The 19,661-nt window shown below is 41.8% G+C and overlaps 1 long non-coding RNA gene across 1 annotated transcript; it reads right to left on the reverse strand.

Annotated features, from left to right (window-relative positions):
* Positions 1-3,693: 3,693 nt before the first annotated feature.
* Positions 3,694-18,275, reverse strand: LOC135454613 (uncharacterized). Its single transcript, XR_010442152.1, has 4 exons — positions 17,701-18,275; positions 6,709-6,912; positions 6,049-6,121; positions 3,694-5,059 (listed from the first exon to the last, which is right to left on the reverse strand). It is a non-coding gene; the product is annotated as an uncharacterized LOC135454613 (long non-coding RNA).
* Between the last annotated feature and the right edge of the window lie 1,386 nt (positions 18,276-19,661).

A 19,661-nucleotide genomic window follows, 5' to 3' on the forward strand; every position in this document is an offset into this window, starting at 1 on the left:
TAGGAATTGAAAAAATGCTGTTATTTCGTAACAGTATTTTATATAATATTTTATATTTTTTTATAATGTTATAGATGTTGTTCTATAAGTGTGTGTTTTATGACACTGACAAAGATGGTGTGGCATCACTGCCTTCTACCCTGTACCTCCCTGGAATGAAGAAAGAAAGATGGAATAACAGCATGACAAAGAGCAGCAAGGCACAGTTTAGAGTCAAGACTAAAGGGATTGACAAAACTCTGATATCTTGGGACACCCAGCCCTTTTCTCATCTCCTGAAAATCTTTGTCCCTTGATTTCTCCTTTGGCATGTGGAGGTTGTGATATTTCCATTGTAAGGAGCTCTGAAATGCCTCATGATGGAAAACTCCACCAAATGACAGGGATGCAACCAAAGCTGCCCACAGCCTCTCCTCATCACCTCCCTCTCAACATACTCAAGGAAATAAATAAAAATAAATAATAAAAGCTGATATTGCCAAGTATGTCCATCCTGAAGCAAAGTGGGGACTCTCCTAAGGGACACTCCAGGATCACAAGCTCAATTCCATGTGTGTTCAGCCCTTTACAATCACACTGAAACATCTAACCACTAGATTTTTCCTTATGCATCTTCCCTCAAACAGCATGATCCATGTCCATATAATTATCTCCCAGCATCCCTAAAAGATCAGGACCCATTTCCAGTCAAGTTTCTCAAAAATGCAAAAATTGCCCTTTAACATCCTAGCACCACCTCCCTCCCTCTGTGAGGCACAGCCTCTCACTCTGACTGGCAGTTTTTACATGATTATTCACAGTGCCTTTATTCATCCTTCAGAGGGAACTGTCTGGCATCTTCCAACCACCAATTTCTCTCAGGGTCTGTCTTTTTCTCTGATGAAAAGGAAATATTTTGGTATGTGCATCCAGCCTTGCTGCTCAGACAGTTTAATGAATACATCAATAAAGCACAGACCAGAGGAGGAGAGGGAGGTGCACAGTCATTAGGATCCATCATTAGCATTTTGCACACCACCATCAGCTTTTGTGCAGGAGCAATTAATACAGCAATAAATACCACAATGGGCTGCAGAAACCTCATTGAGGCTGGGAAGTGTAAACAGTGCCCTCCACTTAAAATAATTGTGAGAAGCATTTAAGAACCTTCACGGAAAGGAGCAGCTGAAGCCTCTGCTGGAGGCACAAAAATCCACCCCCAGACATGATGGAGAAACCTTCTACCATCTTAAAAAGAAGCCAAATGCTGGCCACATATCAGCTACTGAAGCAATTATCTGGAGCATCCTTCCAGATCCATAAGCTACCAGCCCACCTAAGTGTAAATACTAGGTTTAGAGAAGTGTAAACAGGGAGTTTACTCCAGTCAATTTATCCCCCGACATCACCTAGAGCATCAATTGGTTTATTCTGGCTGCATGAAGAAGGATGGGTGATACCTCATGTGTTGGTACACCAAGAAATTTTGAACAGTCTTGCAAGAAAAATGTTTCTCTTTGTATTTTTGACTTGGCTTACAAACCCTAGTGCTGGATTTACTGTCCTGGCTGGAAAGAAGTGTGACAGTAAAATGGGAATGTCCTGTATGGCCAGAGACAGGGCCTGGCTCTGCAGGATCTGTCCCACATGGAGTCAGAATCCTTGCTCTCACTTCAAGCCTTTGCCTTGGGTACAATTCTTCACCCATCCATCTAAAACACCTCTCAAGGTTAAGTTTGCCCAAGGAAAGCACAGGAAGGAAGAATCCTCTCCCACAGTTTGCTTGTACACACCAGTTACCAGCAACTTTGTTAATAACACATTGCCCATGCAAATTAATTCAGCTTAGAGAAACAAGTCTTGATGATTATAAAATGCTGCAATCACAGTATTGCTTCTGGCCAGCTGAGAGTAAATTCATCAAGCATTTGTTATTTAAAGCTGCTCTGGTGATAAATGCTTGCCTTCATTTATGATTGTACACCAAGACAGGGAGAAAATGGAATACATAAAAATGACTGCATGATGGGAATCCCAACAGAAACCACCCCAAACAAAGGAGGGGAGATGGAATCTCTTCCTACAGGATATGCAGCCACTCATCCTCCTGTAATGAGGTTCTGCTGGAAGAAAAGCAACAACAAACACCAGTTTTGCTCAGGCAGGACTGAGTGTGCTCCTGTTGGCTGCATCTGATAAAAGCCTTTTTATGCCAAGGTCAAGGACAGGGGTGCAGTGATGTCTCTCCTGCCCAGCACTACACACACAGCAGCTGCTAAGATTAGGGATGCTCCCTCCATGTGTGCAGAGCATTTAAAAAAGGAGGATAAACTCCTCTGAGTTTTTGATAACAGCCCTGCTGCTGCTGTGGACCTTTGCTCTGTGTATGACATTACAGTAAAAACAAAAGGGAAATGAATCCAACAGTAAATACCCACAATTACACTGCACTAATTGTTTTAATGGGTTTATGTGGAGTCAACGTTTCAGGCAGTGCTGCCCATACAGAGCAAGTAATTAACTCCACTGGTATTCAGAGTAATGGCAATTAAATACAATGAGCTGTTCTGCTAATGAATGTGGTGAGAGCAGTGCAAGGCAGGGGGAGTTAGCTGTAACTTTTAATTGGATGAGCTCTGCCCAGCTGCCTCCTGGCAAGTGGCTGATGGCAAGTCCATCAAGCTGATGATCATGGCCAGTCCCGGGGGATGTGAGGGTGGGGGATTCCAGGAGATGTTTTTCCACATTTGCTGTCAGGGCTGACTTTGTCCTGTGGCAGGCACAGGGAATCTCACCAGCAGCACTGACCTGGGGCTGATTTGTGAGAGTCTTTCCAATAGAGCAGAGAGGAAAAGTGTCCTTGTGCAGGGTGGGGATGTTCAGCATCCTCCAACAGGTCAATGCTTTATAAATTCCACCTGTGCTGTCCCTGGGCAGGGAGGAAATGCTCCTCTGGACTGGGCTGGCATATCAGAGAGTCCTGGTCCCAGGTGGAGGGAAAAAAGAAAATCTAAGGACAAGAAGAAGCAGAAAACCCTCGGACACAAACCTCTTGGCAAGCTGTGTTTGCCAAACCACTGTTGTCATTTATCCTAGGATAACATCTTAGAAAAAGGAGTTGAGTTTCCATCTACGGCTCTATAAGGAAATTATAAAGCAGCTATCTATTTTTTCATTAAAATTAAATAATTGAATCTGTCCAGATTCATGTACTTTCTCCCCATGAGATATCCAGGAGAATTAAGTTTCAATTGACTTTCCAGACCTTGGTTATCATAGGAAGCTTTTAAAAAATCGGGACATTTGGCAATTTGAAATTCAAATGGGTTTCAGTCAATATGTTTACTATTGCTAGACAGGCATCTTTGTCCCCTGGGTGTTTAATGCCTCAATAAGTAATTGGTCCTTTCATCTTTTATAGGCACAGAGTGAAGAGTTTATGGCTCATACAGTGAATTGTCAATACAAAGGATCTTTGCATCAGTTTTAAATAACCCAGCTCCCAGCTCCATTAAACCCTGTTTAAAATGCCCCCTCCCTCCACACACCCACTACAAGCCTTGCAGCATCTCTTCCCTCCCCTGATTTTCAGTGGCATCCTTAAAGTAGCTCTGCTTCACTCCCCAAGCCCAGACACAGGCAAAAAAAGGGACTGAACATAAAGAATAAGAATATTCCCCCAACACACTGAAATTGCAAGGATTTCCAGGAAAATCCTTGTTATGCCTTTATCCATCAAGTATTAAACCCCAAGAAAATGTTTGTTTTTTCCTGGAGAAAAAGTTGTTGTGTTAATTTCCAAGAAGCTCAGAACTGAAAGTTACCTTATTTCTTCAAAACAGGCACTTTCATAATGTGCTTTTCTTTCAACAAGCCAGGATTTTGCCAGAGGAGCAGCTTCCTTTGGCCAGTTTCCAATGAGGCAGAACATCAAAAAACTTGTTTTGCTCTGTGGAGCTCTGACTCTGAGTCACACACTGGCAGCACAGGTCTGAAGCCGCTCAGGTTTGCACTGGATTTGTGCCAGCTGTGCCAGATGTCACCTGTGCTGCTGCAGAGCCACTGTCACCCCTGTGCAGTCACATTGAGCTCACAAGAGCCTTTGTGCAAGGACCAGGCCCTGAGAAGCACAGCCAACCTTCCACATTTTCCTTTTTAAATATGGTGCTGCCTGCCATTTGAGGATGTGGAGGAAGCCTAATATCAGAACTTGCACTGAGTTTTGGGCTGTGAAGAGTTGTGGGACATGCAGAGTTTAATTTAACTTTCTGTAATGATGGGAATAATTTCTTTTCTTGTGTAGGGTTTTTTGTTTGTTTGTTGGGGGTTTTAAAGTCAACCAGCACAAAATACCTTTTTCAGGCTAAGTTTCTTATTCAGTCAGATCTAAAAAGGTTTGGGAAGTCCCACTTCTCGAGGCCTTCAACCCAAAGGGCTGCCACATGATTCTGGTCAGTCAGTGCTGCTTCTGAACCACAGAGATTTTCCCTGACTCAGTGCACAAGAAAATATTGAGCCTCTCACAAAGGATCTCCTTCATTACCCTTGTCCTGGCCCTCGACTGGGGATTAGTGACGAGGCTGTGCTGATGGATATCACATCTGGCAAACTGCTTGCAGAACCAGATTTGTGTTCTGAGAATGGAGAAACAACTCAGTGTTACTTTTCCTTATCAGAATGGCAGCATGTCCTCTTGGCATTGAGAGATCAAATGCATCTACAAGCAGCCACTATCTTATCCCTTAGTCTGTAAAGCCAGACAAAATCAGAGCCCAAGCTGATCAGGATGAAAAAATCCTTCTCTTCAGTCAGTCATTTTTTCAGTCCATGTTTGCTCAGCCCTCAGAGGAATGAATAGAATGTAAAACAACTTCCAAAGGAACAGTCCTTGTATCAGCTACAATACTACAACAGGAAACTTTGCTGGGTGTTTTTCCAGCTGGTGACCCTGCTCTGGGACTGTGGTAGCTCTTGCTCTCTGCTGTCTGAGCAGGCACTTTGTATTTATCCTGCTCCTGCTGCTCGTGGTGCTGCAATTCTACATCAGTTTCCCATGGCTTGGCATGAGAAATGTCTTCTCCTAGGATCAGACAGGGCAAAATTAATTAATAGATAAGGGTCCTCACAATGGAGACTGATTTGCTTTCTTATCCAAAAAGCATTGCAGATTAAAAACTGGAACTGAACAACTCACAGAAAGCTGGAACTGCTGGAGAAGTGGGAGCTCTCATCCTTTGCAGATTAGGGAGACCCTCACCTGCAATCAGGATTGCAAAATTCCCCAGTCCAGCCTGGCCACTAATCATTCCCTTTGCTTCATTCAAAGGACCACAAAGGGAAATTTCCTTCCCTGATCAGGAGTGTGGGGAAGGCAATCACTGCCATTTGCATTCAATCAGATGTTTGCTGCCAGTGATAGAAGAGCATGGAGACTACTTGAAAAGCAGCAAAAAGTGCTATGCCATTTCCCTAATTAAACCCACCATTCTGCTCTAAAATTGATGAATAACGACACAACTTGACTCATAATCCCTTTGTCTTCTATTATTTACTCTTTTTTAACAGTGATTTAGGGGAAGGTAGTGCTTTCATTATTCTTGTTAATTACCTCTGTTCTCTACTTCAGCTTGTAGAATGTAATTGCCTGAAACATAAATCAAGTCTTGTCACCTAAGTTCACACACCATTAATATTATTCTGGCCATTCCTATAAAATCTTTATAAAACATGATTTCATGTGTGCCACTCAGTGCCATGTTGTGTTGAAGATGCACAAAGAATTTTCTGAGGACTAAACAGGTGTGTGTACTAAACTCCCTGTTTGTGCTATCTGTTTATGTTTCCCTAAGGACAAAAAACCCAAACAGCATTAATTGGTCAGGGGCTGTAGATCCAATTAACAGCCCAAGCCCTGCTAAGTGGCTGCTGACACTTCTGCACAGGGAAGCAGAGGCAGCTCCATGAGCAATGAGCTCTCTTTCACTCCCCACCCCTGAAAACAATAATTTCATTGCATTCAACAACAATTACTAGGCAAGAGGGTAGCAAAAAAATGCAGCAGCTACTCACTCGAGTGTCTATCAAGTTTCTTTCTGTAGGTAATCCCCAAACAAATTATTTTCATCCTCTCTGCACTTGATACCTGGAATCAGACAACTGTGAATCACAGAGAGCAGGCACCTTCCAGAGGCTGTTTTTTTCTCCCCATTGTAATTTTTTAGTATTGCTTATGATTATATGTAAGAAAAAATCTATTAGAAGGAGAGGGAAAATCTCTCCGAAGGAGAGGAAAGGCATTACCCCCAGTTTGTTGTTGACATGATATTAGCTCACTGTTTGTCAGGTTTCTGGTAGTGAACAAGTTTATACACGGCACTTCATTTCTCTAACAAAACACTTGGCTGTATGAACAGCAGTAATATCCCAGCTGAGCCTACTGAGAAACATCTTTATTATCTCTCTCAATGACAAAACCAACCAAAAAAACCTCCAATTTATTTCTTGCAGATTCATCTACTGCATTATTACCTAAGTGTGCATTTGGAGGTACTGGATCAGCTAATGGGAGCCCTTCAGCCAACAATTATTATCAAGTGTATTTCCATTAACTTCCATTCCCCACAATCATAGAAAGGACAGCCTATAATACTCTGCAATTGCATTTACAATTGTTAATTACTGTAAATTCAGTGTTTGAGCTAAGAGCATTTGCTCTCTCCAGGTTTTTACCTGATGGATGGTGGCTGTTACAGCTTTTAGATGGGTTTGCAGTGGTGAGGTCCTGCCTGGGGGTTTCTCCTGCCTCACACCAGTGTCCAAGACCCAAATCTGACCTTCCCAGCACGACAGCCCTGTCAGGAGCAGGACTGTGAAAACTCAAACAGCAATGCAGATCTGAGAGGCATGGGCCAAAGGGAAGCAGCAGGGGGAAGTCTGAAAAATGAAATCAAGAATTTTTCTCTGTGTTTTCCTATTCTTTTGTTGACTGCAAGGAAAAATATTTCCTGCCTGAGTCCACCTGGGGTGATGGCAGTCTCAAGAATGCATTTTATCAGGGGAAAGCTTTGTAACTTGGTTACTTTGGGGGCAGGTAGGGGAGAGGGGGGAGAGAGTGGAATAGAATAAGAAATATCAGTCTTTAAATCAATTTTGTTAATCTATGCCAGACTGGGGCAGGGAGCATGAAAGAGGTAAGTCAAAGGCCATACTCACCAAAAATTACAGTTCCCAGAATAAGAAATCAGCTTAATTTTATTTTTTTCCCCAGGGAAACATTTATTTCTTAAAATCAAGTCTATCTGATACAAGCCATAGAGGCAAAGCAAGTCCTGGGACTTCTCAATGCAGAGGCACTACAGAGGTGCAGGTGCACCTTCTGGAGATTTCAGGCTCAAAAGGAGGGGATAATTTCTCTCCAGTCCTAATTTAAACTGCTAGAAATGAGAACTGCTTGAACCTGACTCCCCAGCCTAAAGCAGTAACCCAGTAGGGTCAACCATGAGGCATCCAATCCCATTTTAGGCTGGTTTTGTAGGAAAAATTGACTGACTTTCTTGGCAACCTGTTTTTCTACATTGAGACATCTGAGATGTCTGCTGAAAGATAAAATTCTGCTCTGGTGGTTGAAGCCCTGACCTTCCCAGCAATGCTGGTTGGGAATACAAGTGTCCAATGTGGATGGTCAGCAAGGAAGGTTGCACCACCAGGGGCTCCTTTCAGTCAGACACTGAATTTATTTTCATGCCAAGCAGGTCCCTCTGCAAGTGATTTAATTAAAACTTCTGAATTAATAAGCTTATCCTTCATTAGTAGTCAGAGTAATAAAAGCAGCATGGAACTTCTCTCTAATGAAACAAAACATGCCTAAAAAGGCAAAAAAAGAATGTGAAGAAGCAGCTGTAACTCTGTGAGCTGCTGCTGGTGCATCAATGTAATGACTATCAGGCAACTGCAGCGTGTGTTTTAGGAAGGGGAGAAAGGCTCAACAAAGGAGTGTGTGTCAGAAATAATGGAATCAGCTTTGGAGGTCAAAACCACAGGAGAACACTGAGATCTGGTGTTGCTCAGTGTTTTAATAAGCCAAAGCTCCTCAGGTTGCAGAGGTGATGGGTGTAAGGCACCTGATCCCTTCCCAGGAGGGCAGTGGAGCAGATTATCCAAAATCCCTTTGTGAGGAAAAGTCACAAAACCACAGAGATCCCAGACATGGCAGATGCTGATGCCAGATCACAAGGTTGTGCATCAGGCTCATCTTTAATTCTGGCTGCACCACACACCATTTAATGCCTTTTGTCTTTCCTTAAAGTTTTCTGTTGTTTCATAGTTCTGCCCAAGTTTTACAATCTTCTGTTACAAACCCAATGTGATTGTATCTCCTGCACAGCTGGGGGCTTCTGGAGCCAGTTTTCTAAAGAAAATGTGTTTTCTATCCATTGCTTCCATGAGCCTCCCTACTGTGAAGAGTTTATGCTTAGCTACACTAAGGACATAATAAATGCAAAAGAAAAGGAGGTAAAACGAGGATTTAAAGACCTGTATCAAATTTCATCACTGGAAGGTCTGGCAATGAACAAAATCCTATTTTTTTTCCTGTTTAATGCATTTTGGAGTTCATTTTTTTTAAACAGAAACATCCACCTAAGGGATATTTTTTGTTTTTATTTAAAGTACCTAAATGGGTGAACTGGTCAGACTCTAATTGTGTCTGAAAGGCTGCAGCTGACACACACTGGAGACTTAATTATGTAGTGTGTGGATCCATCTGTCAGCTGCAATATCTTTTGTTACCAAGAATCAAGCTGCCATAGAAGATGACGTGACAGATTCAATTTGCTTTCACAGGGATAAGAGTTATGTGGGCATTTGAATGATGCTGGAAATGAGAACTACATTTACAGTCCTTGTGTAGAAATTGAAATGCTATTTACAGCAGAGTTTGTCCAAAATATGAAGCCAAGATTGAATGGGTGGCAGTCAATGTGAAGCTGAAAACCAGGAAACAATTAATTAAAATATCATTAAATGGAGGATAGATTTCAACAAAACTGCACCCATGCACATGCAGAAGAATTCTGAAGAGTGCTTTTGTGTTAAATTACTGTAAACAGCAATTGTACTAAAATTCAAGCACTTCTACAGGAAATTTGAGGGCAAAATGCAAAGATCATGAAATTCCATTTGGGAGGGAGAGGGGATAAAGTTTTCCCTTAGAACAGAGATTTTTGACCTTTTTCAACCTATTTACTATAAATCATTTTCTAGGCTGATGCGGATTACTGTAAAACTCTTTAGACATGATGGCTGTAAGTTTGTCTTTCCTTTCTGCCTTTGTAGAAGCTCACAGATCGTGTAGTGAGGTACATATAATTTTTTTCATAATTTTTGTTAGCACACACCTCTCCCATTTCAGTTTGTGAAGCCCAAACAGACAACATGGGAAGCAAAATAACCAATGATGGGATATTTACAAAGAGAAAATACAGAAGAGTGAGTTGTATACTACAAGGGATTTTGTTATTTGCTCTAAAATGAAGGTTTGTTAATTAGGAAATGCTTTTCACAACTGATTTAATTTGAAATTGGAGAGGACCCTTTTCATTTGCTTATAGGCTGCCATATATTTCAACTGATGAACAACAACATTATTTTTAGCAAGCTATACATTCATCACAGAGAGATGCATCTGGCAGTCTAACCTGCCATTAAGTCAGTAGGCAATAAACAGTTTTGAAAAACTCCCTATATTTATCAGCTTTTGAATTCAACAGTTGCCCAATTACCCCTAAAATTGTTATAATCTTAGTTTGAGGTGAAAAGCTTTCATTGAAAATTTACTAGTTATCTTCCCTAAATGTTAGTCATAAACAACACCACTAAATCGTAAAAATATAACAGCTTGTGATTAATCTGGAAAGAAATTTGTATTCAGTTCTAAATGTTCTCTCATCCCAGCACCCAACCAGGACTGATAAATTGAATTAACTTACTTAGTGTGAGGTTTGCTGGGAGCTTGCTTGCAAACCTCCTTGGAATTTCTATTTTAGCATCCTGGCAGAAGTGTGAAAATTCAAACTCCAAACCAGATTTTCTGCGAATGGGTGAGGATCTTACAGAATCCTGTCTGCACTTTCCTGAACATGCCTCTAACACTCATTTTGGACTCTGTCTATGCAGGTTTTACCTCTCAAAGGCCAAAGCAACCTGAGGCCAAGCAAACCATGGTTTCTCCATAACTGCATCTTCTGCCAAGCAAACTGAGCTTCTGAGCAAACTGAACCCTTTCCCTCCTCTGTGTTTAGGTTTTCAGTGTGAGCCACAGCCATGGAACAAACAGGAGACAGGAGCAGCCGGGCTGGGCACAAGGACAATGCTCTGGGCTGGTGGCAGCCGCAGCTCAGAGCCAGGATGAGTCAAACCATGACTTTATGCACTCCACCAAGCAGGTGCGGATGCATTTCCCACACTAATTTGCATTTGCAGCCACTGAAGCACCCCCTCCTCTGCAACCATTCATTCACATCCACTCCCTGTTTGACAAACTGTAACTGGAGCTGAAGCTGAGCAAGAACTGATCCTGGTTAATGAGAATTCACTAAACACTGGTTGGAATATTGTGCCGCAGACATCTTTTATGAAAAATCCTTTTTTCTCCTGAGAAGCTGAGAGGCCTCAGGAATAAAATGTAAACAATGGTTATCTGCTGCTGTGGAATGCAACAGGTGCATCTGTGATTGGTCTCATGTTGGTTGTTTCTAATTAATGGCCAATCACAGCCCAGCTGGCTCAGACTCTCTGTCCAAGCCACAAGCCTTTGTTATCATTCTTTCATTTCCTATTCTTAGCCAGCCTTCTGATGAAATCCTTTCTTCTATTCTTTTAGTATAGCTTAAATATAATATATATCATAAAATAATAAATCAAGCCTTCTGAAACATGGAGTCAGATCCTTGTCTCTTCCCTCATCCTCAGACCCCTGTGAACACCTTCACAATATTCCTCTTGTTTGCAGCCTAACTTGAGAGCTGCTGGAGGAAAGAAGCAAATCTAACCCATGAAACCAGGGTACCAGTGCTGCTCCAGGGAAGGGATGGCTGGAGGGAGGATGCTGCAGGGGCAGCTGCAGGATCTGCTCTGCAGGGAGGTGCCCAAGGGCTCAGGGGGCTCAGGGCTGCTCCAGCTCCCTCCTGGCATCCTCTGATGAGGATGAGCCATTCCCTGCCAGCTGACAGAGCCAGCCTGTGAACTGACACCTGCCAGCTGGATGCAGCCCTGGGAGGAAGGTGCTTTTTATTTCATCCCCATATTTATCCTCTCCAATGCCTCCCCTTTGCCTCCTTGCCAGCAGAACCCCTGAGAAGCCTCAGGGCAGGTGGGGACAGAGCAGTGGGGGATGCTGGAATGGGAAAAGTGGTGCCTGCCCTGCAGAGAGGTTTGTTTAGCAGCCACACAGGCGCCTTGATGCCTTCCACATGCAAATAATGTTCCTTGCTTCCCAAATGCACAAATCAAGCAGAAAAAACCTCCAGACCTTTCAATTAAATCCCATCTAACAGGCACCACAGGAGGCTTTTGACCAGTGCAGAGAACTGAGATATGTTTCACTTCAGTAAAATGGGTAAATAGTTTCTGCTGCACACCAGAAAAATGGAGAAGACATGCAAACTTTAAACAGCCATTTGGCATTAAATACTTGTAAAAGCCTTTTTTCCTTAGATTAATATCTCACATTTATCTGCACTATACATTTTGGAGACATGGTGAAAATTGCTTATTTCTAATAAAATGTAGCAACAGTACCCTGAGGAAAAATTACTGTGTTATGAGATATTTTTCCCCTCTACCACAGCCAATTTAGTTTTCATTTAAAATTCAATAACTGCATCATACTCAGAATCTTCCATGACTGTCATAATGACTTTGAACAAAAAGTGTGCTGTAAACAAGGAAGATTAGAAAGACATTATTGAGGTAATTTCTCCCCAAGTTTCTCTCACACAGTCAGGGATGCAGAAAAAGGATACAACAGTTAGTGTGGATATGATTTAGAAATAAGCAGGAGAAAGCAAGCACTTTGTTCTGCAGATACTTTGGTAATAAAAGCATTACTGCCCCCATTTTATTTGAGATATATTTTACTGCTGGGTGGAAGGAAACACTTCATTGTTTTCTCACTGAAATGTTGATGTAAGTGAGGAAGACAAACAGTATAATATTGTTAGGAAAATGCTGCCTACTTGCTGTAACATCTTCTTTCCTTGTTTCTCCATGAGGGGCTCTGACAGCAGCACTGGGATGGGCAGGGGCTCCTGCTCCAGCCCCTCCATCCTGCACCCTGCTGCTCTCCCAGTAGCACCATTTCAGGAGAAAAGGCAGAAGGAAAAGAATATTCCCCTTTTGTCCTTGCCTGGTGAGTGCCTTGTACAGTCCCCTTACATTTTTGGAACCTGCTCTTCCCTGCTCTCTCCAGGGATGCACAAAAAGACACCTGGGCTTCTGCCTTCTACCCAGAGAAGGACTGAGTGCTCTTAATTAACAGAAGCATGAAAGTAAAAAAAAAAAAAAAAAAAAAAAAAAGTCTGGCCAGATTCTTTGCCTCTTGACTAATCTAATCAATGGATATTACAATGCTAATAGTGAATTTCTGGGACTTGCCAGGTGATTAAACCAGAGGAGGTCTCTGTAGGCCAAACCCTGATCACATTTATACCAGACAGTCTTGCTGATGTTCTATAGGCACAGGATCATGTTAACAACATTGACTTTCTCCCCTTTGCATTTATCAACATTTATATCCCAGGAACTGATAGGCCACCTGCAAGCAGAGCTAGCTTTTTACATAGCTATGGCATAGATGTCTTCAAAAAGTACAGGAAGCTTTGGACAAGTGGACTATGAAGAGCAAACAGAAGTTTCAAAAAGTAAAGCAAACTCCTGTAAGTGAGCAAGTAAGTCCTGATGTGTTTTCTGACACACAGAGAGTAAGAACCAGTCTCATTGCACAGGACTGCCCTCAAAAGATAATCTACTACATGGATTTTCCATTTCCCTGTGGTGGGGTGGTCTCTACACAGTCACAAAGATTTGGGTGCTCTGGTTCATTCTCTGCTCAGTGCTGCATATGTGATTTGCTGTAAACACTTGTCCCCAGTCCTCATTTTTGAGAAAGGTAAGAAACAAAAGGATGGATTCTGCTTCATGCTCCTGCCATGCTTTTGTGCAAGAGCAAAACAATTGTGTGGGTTCTTTCCTGCAGCATGGCCACACCACACTGATTCAACAGTTGGGATTATAAGATAAAAGGATGCTGTTCAGACTGATTAATCAAACCCCCTTACGCTTGCAAAAGTCTAATTATTCTTTGATCTACATTAATGACTTCAGAAAGCATAGCACACCTGGTGGGAGTTCTCAATGGGGAGCATTTTAGACTAAAAGGAAAACTCCTCCCTGTGTCACAAAAACCTAATTTGCTTATATCAGTAGAATCAATTGTTTTATACAGAACTGTGTCTCCCACAGGTACTGTTGGTTATGTGGAGAGATAACGTGGGCAGCTTTTACTTTTATTTGATCAAAATGGTATTGTTTGACAAATAGCAAACTCCATCTCAGGGTGACTTGGAAAACCACATTGTTATCACAAACTGTGGCTGTCTGCAGCTTTTTATTGAACAGCCTGGCTGTAACTCATATGAGCACAGAGGTCTTATCTCATGGTTTCTGCATTCTCTGGGAGGTGAGTGAGCGGCTCATACCCCAATTTAAAACTCAGCAAGAGATTAATTTACAATCCAGATCCAGAAGCATTCACATGGATAAGGATGACACAGCATCGAAAAAGGAAAAAAAATATTTCTGAATAAAGCAATTCACCCCAGTTCTACTTGAAAAAATCCCAACACTGAGTCTACTAAAATGTTGAAAGCATAAGGTCTGTGCTTGTGCACTGGGAATTCACTGCAGCAAATGGTTCTTTAGGATCATCAAACAGAAACACCTAAATATGACAGGGTTTCCTCTAGCAAATCTACCTGGAACTGCATCAATTTCTAACAGAAATTTTAAGATTGGCATGAGTGACAGACAAACAAAGAGCTGTAGGTGAGCAGCACAGAAAATAATGGAACAAAGGCTTAGAGAACAGCATTTGCAACCAGAACAAAGGCTTAAGGAACAAGTTGTGGTAAACTGATATTGCCTACAGGGATCTTGTTTTGGTCTCCTCTGTACTGTTGAGGATAACCTAGGGAAGAAGATGTAATTTGCTTTTCAAGGAATATATGCTCAGATCCCAAAGCCAGAAGTGCAATTTCCTGAGCATTTGTGGATGAGACCACCTTGACAACCCTCTGCATTTTGAGAAGCTGATACTACTTACAGAAAAACTTAAAAAAGAAACGAAGAGCAAAGTCTTCATTTCAGAAAGAAGTGCATCAAAACAGGTGTTGTCTATGCAGAACTTGAGGAAGCAAAGAAACCAACAATCTGGTGTTTCCCTGGGCACATGAATATTTGAGAAGCCTGGAATAAATCAGTGCTGGAGTTTTGCAACAAAATGACAGGCATGAGTTGTGTTTGCCAGATAATCTTGGAATGCATCAGTTTCACAGCATCGCAGGGAGAAGAGGAGCAAATCTGCGTGGCACCAACAGTCTGCCAAACCAGAACACATCCCCCAAGGCACCTGCACCTTATTTTAGGCCCTTTGAATTTGAATGCCCTGGGCACAACCTGTTCAAGGTACCTGTGGGCCACTCTGTGGCTGCAGGGCAGCACATGGCTGGGAGGAAACAGCATCTGGAAGGGATTTTTGTTATAAACCTGTCAGAACCCAGGAAATTCCTCTGGCTGCCCTGGGGGACTCGAGACACTGCCAAGGGGCTCGGAGACCTCGACACAGAGCCCAGGAACCCTGTGCCTTTGATTTAACCCTTGGAAAAAACAATTACCAACTTTTACCAATATGAAGAATTAAAAGTCAAAAGAGTTTAAGTAGAATGATAGTGAATTTATCACAGGGTGAAAAAATAGATTTTTGGGGTTTTTAGAATGGGGGTTCAGGAGGTAAGATGGAGGGATCTGGGCCTGTCCAGCCTTTCTCCTTCTTCTTCTTGGCCTCCATCTTCTGCTGTGATGGTGGCACTTTTGGATTGGTTTAGAGTAGAAGCTCACTGTCTAACAGAGGTGACAGGTATTGGGAAGTTATGGTAAATAATGTACATCTAGTTTTTAGAATAAAAAGATAACACCAGTGTGCGTCTGTCTGACCTGCTGAACGGACCTTGGCAGACCAGGAGAAAGAATTTTATATATAAGAAACAATAAACAACCTTGAGAACAAGAGCAGAAGAATCCCGACTCCTCCTTTGACCACCAGGGTGAGAAAAGAAACTTTCTGACACATCTCAGGGTCACTGTGACCAGCTAAAGCCCTGAGATAAACCAACCTTCCATCGACAGCCACCAGGTTTCTAAGGACCTGCACTGACCAGGAGCAGCCAGGAGCCTCTCCCTGCCAGCCCAATTCATTTGATTTGGGTTTCATTTGATCTCCATCCATCACCAGGATTGCACTGGTAAGAGCAGACATTCCTGCCCTGCTATGTTTGCATTGCACTATCATTTTCTTCTCATCAAGAAACAAACTCAATTATATTTTTCTCTGCTCCAGGCATAACTAATCAGCAGGCAACTCCCTCAGTAAGCCCAGCCATTTCCAACACCTCCTCACACACACAGATATCTCAAATAAGAAGTGTTACTTCTATACCCCTCAAGGGGTGCAGGCACAGTCATTAATCTTTCTTTCATCTCACAGAATGCTAATAAAACAATCCCCTCCCTATCCCTGAATTGGGTAGGTCCTAATTAACATGCTAATTGGGCAGATCTTCCCTAATGACTCTCAAACCTCAGCAGTAATATGTTATTTAGATAGAAAAGAGTTATCTAAAAGATAGGTAGAATTAAAAAACTGGTGAGACAGAGCAGTTTGGACAGGCAAAATACTGAAATGAACATTTCTGCTGTGAAAATTAAAATTCTCCCCCTGTCTATGATACAGATCACAGATCCAGCACCTTGCAATGTTCAGAGCAAGAATTATTTTGGAGGTAATGTACAGCTGTAATAAAGAATATTATTCATGCAGAGAGAAGAACCATAGGAGTAACAGTGATGTTTTAAAATATATTATTAAATCTGTTCATTTGAATATCTAAATAAATACGGCTTTTATTAGCTGACACATAAATGTACAAGTTGCTTTGCAAACCCAGCAATGCCAGCAGCTCTGGCACTTTGTATTCATGAGCAACTTCAAGGTGGATAGTTCAAATCTTAATGGAATTAGTCCACTGGGGCTGGTATTGTGTTTATTCAGTTAGAGGCTCAATATAATCAAATTTCTCAAAGAGAGCATTTGCTCTCTTCAGAAAATGGGACTCAATAATAATTTAAATCCCCCGTTAAGCTAAAATGAAAATATTGGCAGATGCCATAAAAGTCATTGTTCTGAAGTTTTCTTTCATGCACACCTCTCAGGTAAAAGCTGAGTTCTTCTAGCAAGAAATTAGGTTTGAAATTTAGAAAAGAAAATCTTTGATGTGTGTTGCTTGAAAAATCCACTGCAGGAGTCCCTGCTGCAGCTGCAGTGAACCCCAAAATGCCCAGAAAAGCAGAGTTTCTGTGCATGCCACATGTGCAGCCAGAACAGCCTCACACCCAGGCCAGACAACCGAAACTTGGCCCCTAAACTGGAAAACCTCAGAGGAAAAACAGATTTTTTTTTTCCTTATGCTTTTGGAGCACCAAAAATAAGAAATGCTGGTGTTGGGACACCATGGTATTATTTTGTATAACTTTCTGGACTTTAGCTCCATTTAAAAAGCCATGAAAAGTAGTCAAAACATTTCACTGAGATATTCTGTTTTCTCATGCAGAACAGTTTTTCATTAAAAGGTTTTTTTACAAACTGCCAAAAGCTAAAATGAAATGCTTTTGTCTTGTGTTCTGCTATTCTTTCCAGTTTTGATTTTTATGATCCTTACTCATAAAAACAAGATTTTTTCCTCTTCCCCCTCCTCATTTTACAATGTCTAAAAGCAAAAAATAGTATTTCCAACTATTCATATGTTTTTCCTGCATATGAGAAGGGGACAGGCAATGTAATTATCATTACCCATGGCTGGTACAGACCAAGAAAAAATGGGTACAGCTGAGCTTTTAAGAGTTCAGGCCCTGTTTTTCACCATTGCAAATCTCCTCTCACTTCTGAAGGCCCATTTGATAAAGAGTTTGCTGGTTTCATTTACTGGCAACTGCAGTACAAACAGTGGCTTTAGATGTATCATCAAAAGCCCTGTTAGGGGGTCAGCACCCTGCTCCACTAAAGTCAACAAAACATTGATTTAAGCAAAGCCCCTGAGCCCCTCTGGCACCACACTGCTGCTCGAGCCTCCACATGAGGCAGTTTATAACACACATTTAGATAAAATACAGAACAAGAGGCATCAGTCTGAACAGATAAGACAGCTTCAGTAATATAAAATACAGCCTAAAAGAAATCTATCCTTTTTTTATGCATGGATTGCTGAAGTGCATGGGATCACAAAGACACATCACTTTTCATAGTGATTGTTTTGAATAATAACAAGGTTTTTCAGGAGCTGCTGGCAGAAAACAACATTACAATGGAATTACTGCAGCATTTCTGGGGCTCACCTGTGTTTCTTGTTGGTGTGGTGTGGCATCAGGGGGCTGGACAGTCCTTGGGCCAGCCCTGCTGAGTGACAGAGCAGGCTTTCATTCCACAGCAAGCTCTCATGGAGATTCTCAGCCCTGATCAGTGCTCCAAGCACACAGAACTCCATTAAAGAGCACCATTAAAATCACCTGCTTGTGGTGTCTTCATTCACCAGCAGATAAGTGATGGCAATCCTGGCTGGTATTTACAATAAAATAAATCTTCTACTGGTTGAATTTATAAAGCTGACTCATGCTCCACACAGGCAGGCATTGAGTATTTTGCCATGTGACAAAGGACAGCTTTGTACCTGTATTCATTTATCTAAAATTACCTGAAAATTCATAGATATACCTTTTTTTCCTGCTACAGAACCTCTTCAGAATAGAGCATCAGTATGTCTGTGTACCACACCACGGCAATGTGCTGCAAAAGCTGGGCTTGAAGGAAAGGCAGTCATGGAAAAAGGCTCAGACAGAGGCTCAAAAATAATATAGCCAAAGAGCTTTAGGGTGAGGTGTCTTGCAGGGTGTGTTTTTCTGACATAAACACATTTCCCTCAGCTGCATTCACATCTTCTGCATGCTCACATCATGGTTCACTGATATAATTTATCCATCTTAGACCAAACCTGCTGCAGCTGTTAGACACAGAGCACTGACCCACTATGAATTTACTCTGCTGATTCAATTTTTTTAAAGAGTTGACAGGTTCAGTTTTCACTGTCAGGATCATGTACCAGTTTTCACTGTCAGGATCATGTACCAGCTGTCTGAAGCACTTTAACATTTTCTGAGATCCCATATCCTCTTCAGCTACCGGGAAATAAACAGAAGCTCCTTGTTTTACATTTTACCAATTCCCTAGAGATGCAATTGCACGCTTGATCTGGTTCCAATCCATGTGGCCAGATGGTCCCACAAGAGCATGAATTTGGTATAAAGCCTGGAGAATGACCCCTGAGCCTGTGCTGGAGCAGTTCCAGGGTGTATTGCCCCAGGGCAAAGCCTCTGGTCTGAGCAGGGGCCGGGGAGTGCTCAGGGAGGCAGCAGAACCCCACTTTGAGATGTGGAGCCAAAATCATGGTGAGCAGATCTGACCTGAAACCCAACACTGCTGCAGGCTTTGCTGAGGTTGGACCATTACATAAATACACTTCATGTGGACTGTGAAGCTGTTGAAAGGCTCTTTTTGAAAACATTCCCTTTTGCTCTTTGTTTCAGAATTGCTTTTCTCCCTTTTGTCTTCTTTTGGTGTTTTTCAGAAACCAGCTCTAAGAGAAAGAACTTTCAGCTGCCTGGAAAGAACAAAACAAAGAGAGGAAATTTTTGATTTATAACCTTTTCTAAACAACAAAAAACCCCCATGTAAAACATCCCCTGATGACACCTGGGTCATGATGGCACCCCTGTTCAACTGAAGGTGAAATGGTTCTAAGTGAGCTCAAAGAGAGCTCAAAAGAGAAAAGATTGTGGAGCCAGCTGAGGGTCTAACCTGGGTCTTTCTGAGATGACCTGTTTATTGAAGTTGCTGTGTGGAGTGTAATAGATCAGTGGATTTTGAAAATTCAGTAAAGGATGCGTGGGCTGAAAGCATCACAGCTTTGTAAATGGAAATTTTCTTTCTAAAGAGTGAAATATGCAGATTTTGCTCATTGCTTCTACATAAGCGAGTGACCAAATGAAGAGAAAACTGATCAAGAAAAATGTATGCATAATAAAAATGTGTACATGCTTCATCTAAAATTCATTGCCTCCAAAGCCTCACCATATAATTACTTAATCTTGAGCAGCTGCATGCACAATAAAATTTGCTTGCACTAGGTCTGAACAGAATTAATTTTTCCTGAGGATTGTAACATAACCAATACCCTCCAACTGTTCAGCAAGTGGCAACTGAAAACACCACTGAAGTAACTTGAATTAAAAAGAACCTGCTC

The sequence above is a fragment of the Zonotrichia leucophrys genome, chromosome 15 (genome assembly GCF_028769735.1).
Source record: "Zonotrichia leucophrys gambelii isolate GWCS_2022_RI chromosome 15, RI_Zleu_2.0, whole genome shotgun sequence".
In the NCBI taxonomy this organism is placed as follows: domain Eukaryota; kingdom Metazoa; phylum Chordata; class Aves; order Passeriformes; family Passerellidae; genus Zonotrichia; species Zonotrichia leucophrys.